The following is an 8,917-nucleotide window of genomic DNA, read 5'->3' on the forward strand; positions in this document are numbered from 1 at the left end:
TCTGGATGCTGTTTATCACGTCTAGCATGTGGGTCTTCCTTCATGTTCTTGAAGGAGGATTTGTCCACGATCGTGTCAATGGGTCGGTCATCCAGCTTTTTGCCCAAGAAGTTTGATATCCTGACAATTGCACCTTGTGTGTCCTGAAAGCAATTGTTGTTGATTACTAGTCTCAGCAATACACAGAGTGTACAAAACATTAGGAACACCTCCCTTTTCTCGCCAGAACACACTCAATTCAACGGGGCATGGACTACAAGGTGTCGAAAGCATTCTACGCTTGTGTCAAGTTGGCTGGATGTCCTTTGGGTGGTGGACCATTCTGTATACACACAGGAAACTGTTAAGCATAGAAAACCCAGCAGCGTTACAGTTCTTGACACGTTGAAGGAGGTGTGCCTGGCATACCCTGTTCAAAGGCAATTCAATATTTTCTTTCCCATTCACTCTCTAAATTCCACACATACACAATACATCTCTCAGTTGTCTCAAGGCTAAAAATGATTATTTAACCTGTATCCTCCCCTTCATCTACACTGATTGAAGTAGATTTAATAAATGACATCAATAGGGGACCATAGCTTTCACCTGGTCAGTCTATGTCATGGAAAGAGCATGTGTTCCTAATGTTTTCTCCGCTCAGTGTATATTTTCCACTGTTATGTCATCTCATATATTATGTAAATTAACTTACCTTGATCATATCTTCATATGTCATAGAAAGGATGTCAAATTCATCTTTGTGAGCATACCAATCAGCAACATGATCAAACCAAGACCCCCGAGAACTAGGAAAGAAACATTATTAGGGTATTTCACGTTGACACTTTGGACATGTTTCGAACATGTGTTTAAACTTCTGAGATATACTTACCCTCCCCCTTGAGAAATTGAGTCAGAAATGTATTGAAGTCAGGTTCGCTCTTAAGGACTTTTGTGATATTTTGGAGATGAAATAAGGACACAGCAACATCCTTTGGGTTCCTGGCTATGTAGATCACCTTAATAAACAATTAACACAATTAGAATGCAGCCAATTCAATATAACTTGAACACCACAATTCAAAACTAATACAGTACATTGTAGATTCAATTGATGTACATTAAATAATCTGTCAAATCTCATTGTTGGCATCTAGTTTTTTTTTTTAAATGTAGTCAGTCTCTGAAGACTTTTTTAAAAACATATTCATATATTCTGTCTGTGTACAGTTGTATTTAAACAATTATCAAAACATGGGTTTCACTGGCAGTTATTGTTTTGCATTCATTGCATGTTATTTCTCTCTCTCGTACCTTTCCCTTCTCTCTCAGTCCGTGAGGGATTGAGGACAAGTGAGACACGAATGTTCTTGTTGATGGTTTGTTGTTGTAGTCTATTTGTCTTGAGTTTATCTCCCAGGAAGGGCACCAGTTCCTGGATTGGTATGTTACTTCCCTCTGTCATTTGATCTTCATGATACAATAGGGACAAAATATACTGTGTCCATGTAGTTCCTGTGGTTTTAAAGAAATACAATCACAGCATTTGTGAGAGCATGTTGCACATTCACAATACAATACCTAAATTCATGCAGAATTCAATAGATTGTGTAGAGTAGCCTATAAGTCACTCTACAGTAAGTACTGTACAGGCCTATAACCTACGTCAGATGCATGGTCTTACCTGACCGTGTAAGTAACTACAACGATGTCATCATCCCTTATTTCAAATGTCTCCAGAGAATCAAGGTGTTGGACTTGATGCACCCCTCTGACCAGGTTGATCCCCTTGTATGGGAAAAACCCAAGGGCAGTAATCTGAATCTTCTGTTCCTCTCCCCATTCTTCAGTTAAAACAGCTATTACAGCCAAGAACAGCCTTCAGATAAAACAGCTATTACAACCTAGGACAAAATGTGCCATGTGAAGTTGATACCAACAGAGACATATAATTTTTTATTTATTTTAACCCCTTTATCTCCATATCATTCTGAGATATACTTACCGCTTCCCTCAAGAAATTGAATCATCAGTCATGTTTGATACATTTCTGATTCATATGTATCAATCAAGGGAATGTATTTATAAGGCCTTACATTAGGCGAAGTCACAAAGTGCTATACAGAAACCCAGTCTAAAACCCCAAACATCAAGCAATGTAGATGTAGAAGCACGGTGGCTAGGAAAACTCCCCAGAAAGGCAGTAACTTATGAAGACACCTAGAGAGGAATCAGGCTCCTGAGGGGTGGCCAGTCCTCTTCTGGCTGTGCCAGGTGGAGATTATAACAGTACCTGGCCAAGATGTTTAAATGTTCATAGATGACCAGCAGGGTCAGATAATAATAATCACAGTGGTTGTAGAAGGTGCAACAGGTCAGCACCTCAGGAGTAAATGTCAGTTGGCTTTTCATAGCCGATCATTCAGAGTTAGAGACAGCAGGTGCGATAGAGAGAGAGAGTCGAAAACCGCAGGTGCAGGACAACTTATTACCCACGGCACGAACCCGATGGGGGCGCCAACCCAGACAGGAAGATCACATCAGTGACTCAACCCACTCAAGTGATGCACCCCTCCTAGGGACGGCATGGAAGAGCACCAGTAAGCCAGTGACTCAGCCCCCGTAATAGGGTTAGAAAGCAGAAAATCCCAATGGAGAGAGGGGACCTGGACACGCAGAGACAGCAAGGGTGGTTGTTCACTACAGTGCCTTCCTGTTCACCTTCACATCTCTGGGCCAGACTACACTCTGTCATAGGGCCTACAGAATAGATAAGTCTTCAATAAAGACTTAAAGGTCGAGAAAGATCTACGTCTCTCACATGGATAGGCAGACCATTCCATAAAATTGGGCTTCAATAGGAGAAATCCCTTTCTCCAGCTGTTTGCTTAGAAATTCTAGGGACAATAAGGAGGCCTGCGTCTTGTGACCGTAGCGTACATGTAGGTATGTACAGCAGAACCAATTTGGAAAGATAGAAAGGAGCAGGCCCATGTAATGCTTTGAGGGTTAGCAGTAAAACCTTTGAAATCAGCCCTAGCCATAACAGGAAGCCAGTGTAGAGAGGCTAGCACTGGAGTAATATGATCACATTTTATGTTTCTTGTCAAAATTCTAGCAGCTGTGTTTAGCGCTAACTGAAGATTATTTTTGTGCTTTATCCGGGTAGCCGTAAGTAGAGCATTGCAGTAGTCTAGAGTGACAAAAGCATGGATACATTTTCTGCATAATTTTTGGACAGAAAGTTTCTGATTTTTGCAATGTTCCGTAGTTGGAAAAAAGCTGTCCTTGAAACAGTCTTGATATGTTCGTCAAAAGAGAGATCAGGGTCCAGAGTTACGCGAGGTCCTTTACAGTTTTATTTGAGACGACTGTACAAACATTAAGATTAATTGTCACATCCAACAGAAGATCTTTGTTTCTTGGGTCCTAGAACTAGCATCTCTGTTTTGTCCGAGTTTATAAGTTAAAAAAATTCTGCAATCCAAATTAAATCAAATCAAATTTATTGGTCACATACACATGGTTAGCAGATGTTAATGCGAGTGTAGCGAAATGCTTGTTCTTCTCGTTCCAACAGTGCAGTAATATGTAACAAATAATCAAACAATTCCCAACAACTACCTAATACACACAAAACTAAAGGGGTTAATAAGAATATGTACATATAACAATGTGGATGGCCAAGCAGCATAGGCAAAGTGCGAGGTGACCATCTCTGTTGGTGCTGTGTTTACAATAAGAATGACAGTTCCTTATGTCTGAAACACAAGCTTCCAAGGAGGGCAGTTTTGGGGCTTCCCCATGTTTCCTTGAAATGCACAACTGTGTATAGTCCGCATAGCAGTGAAAGTTAACATTAGGTTTCCGAATGACATCAACAAGAGGTAAAATATATATTTAAAACAATAGAAGCCCTAAAACGGAACCTTGAGGAACACCGAAATGTACAGTTGATTTGTCAGAGGATAAACCAACCACAGAGACAAATTGATATCCTTCCGACAGATAAGATTGAGATTGTTTGAGACCCTACACTTTTTCCAAGCTTTTATCCAGGCTACTACACTGTGCTTTGACCTCTTTGTTATTAATATTGGATACTTGCTTATGGCACCGCATGTCACACCTCTCTGTGGTTCATTAAAGCTGGTAGCTTTGTTAAAATAAGACCTTAGATCAGCAGTCTTGAACAAGGTATCCCCATATCCCTTTCCCTGGAACCATAACATAACTGTCAATATAGAATCACAACAGTTGACATCAAATCAAATGTTATTGGTCACATACACATATTTAGCAGATGTTATTGCAGGCCTAGTGAAAAGCTTGTGTTCCTAGCTCCAACTGTGCAGTAGTATATAAAAACGATTCACAACAATACACACAAATCTAAGTATATTCAAATGAGATGAGAAAAACGGTATGGAAATATTATTTCAACATTATTAAAGTGACTGGTGTTCCATTATTAAAGTGGCCAGTGATGTCTATGTACATAGGTCCTTCAGTCCATCTACAAACACGTTAACTATTAGCTATATAATATTAGCAGCTACAACTTAAATCAGCACCGCGTTTAAAAACAATAATTTCATATTGACACAGGGATCTGTTAGCAGAAAAAGTATTTTATTAAGAAATGGTAAACAAATACGTTTGTTTTATATAACTTTTCTGTTGTTGTTGCAGTTTTACAGCAAATGGAGATTTTTTTTGCTGATTTAAAAACAAATTCCCTGCATTTCTAGACATTTTTTTCCATGTCTTATGCCATGTTAATATGAAATATTTTGCTAATTTAATATGAATTGAATACAAACATAATATAATTAAATATGATATTTGTGTTGCTGTTCTTGTCCATTAGTGTTCCGTATTTCGTCATGTTTTATTTTTTGTGTGGACCCCAGGAAGAATAGCTGCTGCTTCTTCAACAGCTAATGGGGATCTGAATTAAAAAATCAGAAATCATCTGAGTGAGAGTGCCTAATAAAATCAATGTGGGCCCCATGGAGATGGGGCCCCTGGGGACGGCCCTTCGTCATTGAATTTTTCCTGACATGGGCTAATTGGGTGACTATCAGTGAGTGACATATGAAAAGGAAGACTAGTTTCAAAATTACACCTTGGGTGTTCTACTACTCTTACTCTCAACAGTAAGTTGAGACCCTGACCGAGTTCCTAAATATATACTGTATATACACAACATGACCAAAAGTATGTGGACACTTGCTCATCAAACAACTCATTCCAAAATCATGGATATTAAAATGAAGCTGGTCCCCCTTTGCTGCTATAACAGCCACCACTCCTCTGGGAAGGCTTATGACAAGATGTTGGAATATTGCTGCGGGGACTTGCTTCTAATCAGCCACAAGAGCATTAGTGAGATGGGACACTGATGTTGGCCGATTACGCCTGGCTCACAGTCGGCCTTCCAATTAATTCCAAGTGTGTTCGATGGGGTTGAGGTCAGGGCTCTGTGCAGGCCTGTTAAGTTCGTCCACACCAATCCCGACAAACTATTTCTGTATGGACCTCGCTTTGTACTTGGGGGCATTGTCATGCTGAAACAGGAAAGGGCCTTCCCCAAACTGGTACCACAAAGTTGGATGCACAGAATCGTCTAGAATGTCATTGTATGCTGTAGCATTAAGATTTCCCTTCACTGGAACTAAGGGTTCTGAACAATGAAAAACAGCCCCAGACCATTATTCCTCCTCCACCAAACTTTACAGTTGGCACTATGCATTGGGGCAGGTAGCGTTCTCCTGGCATCCGCCAAACCCAGATTGGTCAGTCAGACGGTGAAGAGTGATTCATCACTAAATAAAACACATTTCCACTGGCGGCAAGCTTTACATCGCTTCTGCCAATGCTTGGCATTGCGCATGGTGATCTTAGGCTAGTGTGGCCATGGAAACCCATTTCATGAAGCTCCCAACGAACAGTTCTTGTGCTAATGTTGTTTCCAGAGGCAGTTGGGAACTCAGTCGTGAGTTTTGCATCTGAGGACAGACAAATTTGACGAACTGACTTGTTGTAAAGGTGGCATCCTATGACGGTGCCACATTTAAAGTCACTGAGCTCTTCAGGAAGGCCATTCTACTGCCAATGTTTGTCTATGGAGATTGCATGGCTGTGCGCTCAATTTTATAAAGCTATCAGCAATGGGTGTGGCTAAAATAGCCAAATCCACTCATTTGAAGGGTGTCAGCATACGTTTTTTATATATGTCACTACCTACGCCCCTGGCTGGCACGAGTACATTTTGTCTGAATATTTGCATACAGTGTGTGAGATCGAGTCAGACACCTTGTCAGTGATAAATGTGTCTGACTGAAGTTGAGCGGCATCTCATTTAGGGTGAGAACTCACACGAGTTTACAGAGCTTGTGGTTGGGTATGCCTTGACACGAATGGCAGAGGGATTTTCTTCTCCAAGTAAAGCCCTCTAACCTGCAAACCAGACAGCTTCTGGCAGGGCACAATGGTATTCCTTGAAGCCATTGTAGAGAGTTTCAGTTGGACTGGCTCCTTCCTTGTATTGAGAGCCTTTGTTGTCTCTTCAAGGATAAAAGTGGTGTCGCTCTGGGTGTCAAGAAGTGCATGCACAAGAACTTCACGATCTGGCTCACTTGTGGTTGACACCCATACCGGAATGATTGTGGAGGTGTGAGTGTTGTTAATGTCCCTTACGACTCTGTTAAATATGGCCTCACTTGACGCTCTTGTCCCCTTATCTTGTGGGGTCTTCCTATCGCTTAACCTTTCTTTAGTACGATCTTCGTGCAGGCAGGATGGATGCCTCCTCTGACACGTGTCGCAGGTGTTCCCTGTTATCACAATCTTTCGAGCGTATGCCCAGGCCTTAAACAGCCAAAGCACAATTTATTCTCTTGAACAAACTTCTGTCGCTCTGCGGTGGGCTTATCCATGAACTTCCAGCATTTGTGGAGACTGTGACCTGACTTCTCACAGAAGACACAACCAGTAACAGTATCTTTCTCCAGAGTTAGCTGCTAATACCCTTGCTCCGGGCTTTGAATCCTTGGCATCTTAGGTTTTCCATCTTCGCTTGGTTTCAAAGCATGAAGGATGTCACAGGATTGCAAGCGATCTTTGCTTCTCTCGTGAGAAACTTCACAAACTGACTGAAGCTTGGAAAGATCTCAGTTTCTTCTAAGATGTCTATGACCTTCTATTCCATCTTGAAGTTAGCCAATCTGGAAGTTTAGCTTGAGGATCTTTTGGTTTTCATTACAGTCATTAAGCACCTCCAGGCCTTTATTCTGAGACATAGCAGCCTCACAGCTGCGGAGAAAGTCTACAAGGTCTCTAAGTTCAAGACTGTCCTTGGATCCTATCTTAGGCCATGCATTGAGCTTATCTCTGAAGGACTTGGCGATGAGGAATTTGTTTCCGTACCTTTCTTCAAGAATGGTCCATGCAGCATAGTAGGCTGACTCTGTTCCTAACATAAAGTAACTTTCGATGGCTTTCTTGGCAGGCCCACCAATATATTTTCTCAAGTAATATATCTTCCTCAGTTGCTGGTATGTTCTTCCTGTCTATCAGAGTCTGAAAAGAGACCTTCCAGTCAGTGAACAAGAGTGGTTCTCCATTGAATGTTACTGGTTCTGGTATGGGGAGGCGGCTTTCACTGATTGATTCCGCTAGTAACCTGAACATGGTCTTGGTGCCATCTTCTTGCTGTGTGCTTGTCACAACATGTTGTGGTGAGAGACTGTGAAATGAGCCTCTTCTGTGCATGACTTCTTTCACAGATTTGCAGTTGAGAGTAGTTCTCTCTTCTCGTCCTCTGAGTTTTCATCTTGCTCATACACTTGCATTCGCGCCTTGGCAGCATTTAGTTTCTTGAGCACTTCAAGGCGCTCTAACTCTACGCTTGTCTTCTAGCATCCTTTCGTCTGGCAGCATTTTCACCTCTAACCTTGACTCCGCAGCCTAGCTTCTTCTAAGCTGCGTTTCACAGCCTCAGCTTCTTGCTCCGCTGTCCTCTTCTTATCTTCATCTTCAAGTCTCTGAAGCTCTTCTAGTTGGCGTTCTTGCTTAACCATTACTTCTAAAGCTGCTTGGTTAGCAGCAACTTCCATGCAGCCTCTGTCTCTTGACAGATGACACGCTTGAGCGTCTGAGTTGACCTTTGAGTTGCTTTGAGACTGGGAGAAGCACTTGAGTGCTGATAGTTGAGACTTGACTTATGTGAGAGTTCGGACATGCACAAGGAATTGCTGTCCTTCCAGTGCAACTCTATCTGGTTACTTTGACCTTCTTCCCTGCCTTTTAAATGACACCTTACAGTCTTGATAATAGACATTGTAACTGCTTCACATGTATCAACTCTGCGTCGTATATCGTTGTCGGAATGTCGATTTGACGCAAATTTACATAGACAAGGTTTAGCTCTGTAGAGGTATGGCTAATCTTGTTTAAGAGGTCTTCTAGTAGGTCTTCAGAGCAACAGCCTGTCAGCGACAGTTTTGCTTCCTTTACCAGAGCCTTCCACTTCTCATAGCTGACCCTGAAACGATGTTCAAGCTGTCTCCATCTTTCGTCGCAGCAGTTCTCTGCCCTTTTCAGTTAACCACGGACCCTCTCACCTTTTCGTGGCTCTTGTTGTGCTATCTCATTAGCAGCCTCTGTATCATCATTCACTGGCCAAGTGACTCCACACCAGTCTGGGCCTCTTCCTGCTGTTCTGTTTGTTCTGATGAAGGCTCGAAGTTTGTGAGGTGTTGCTGCAGCTGCTCAACTTGACCCACCCCATCTCTATCACCTTTAGTGAAACTACCTCTTTCTGACATTCTAAGTCAAGTCAAATCAATTAGAGCTAAGGTTTGGATAAGTGAGTAGGTGATTTATACTCTAATTCGCTGTAATTTAAACCTTAGTACGTGGTATAAACATG

The 8,917-nt window shown here is 41.8% G+C and overlaps 1 pseudogene; it reads right to left on the bottom strand.

Moving 5' to 3' along the window:
* Window positions 1-9: 9 nt before the first annotated feature.
* Window positions 10-8,066, bottom strand: LOC135537972 (amine sulfotransferase-like; annotated as a pseudogene).
* Between the last annotated feature and the right edge of the window lie 851 nt (window positions 8,067-8,917).

The sequence above is a fragment of the Oncorhynchus masou genome, unplaced genomic scaffold, assembly GCF_036934945.1.
Source record: "Oncorhynchus masou masou isolate Uvic2021 unplaced genomic scaffold, UVic_Omas_1.1 unplaced_scaffold_8791, whole genome shotgun sequence".
NCBI classification, from domain to species: domain Eukaryota; kingdom Metazoa; phylum Chordata; class Actinopteri; order Salmoniformes; family Salmonidae; genus Oncorhynchus; species Oncorhynchus masou.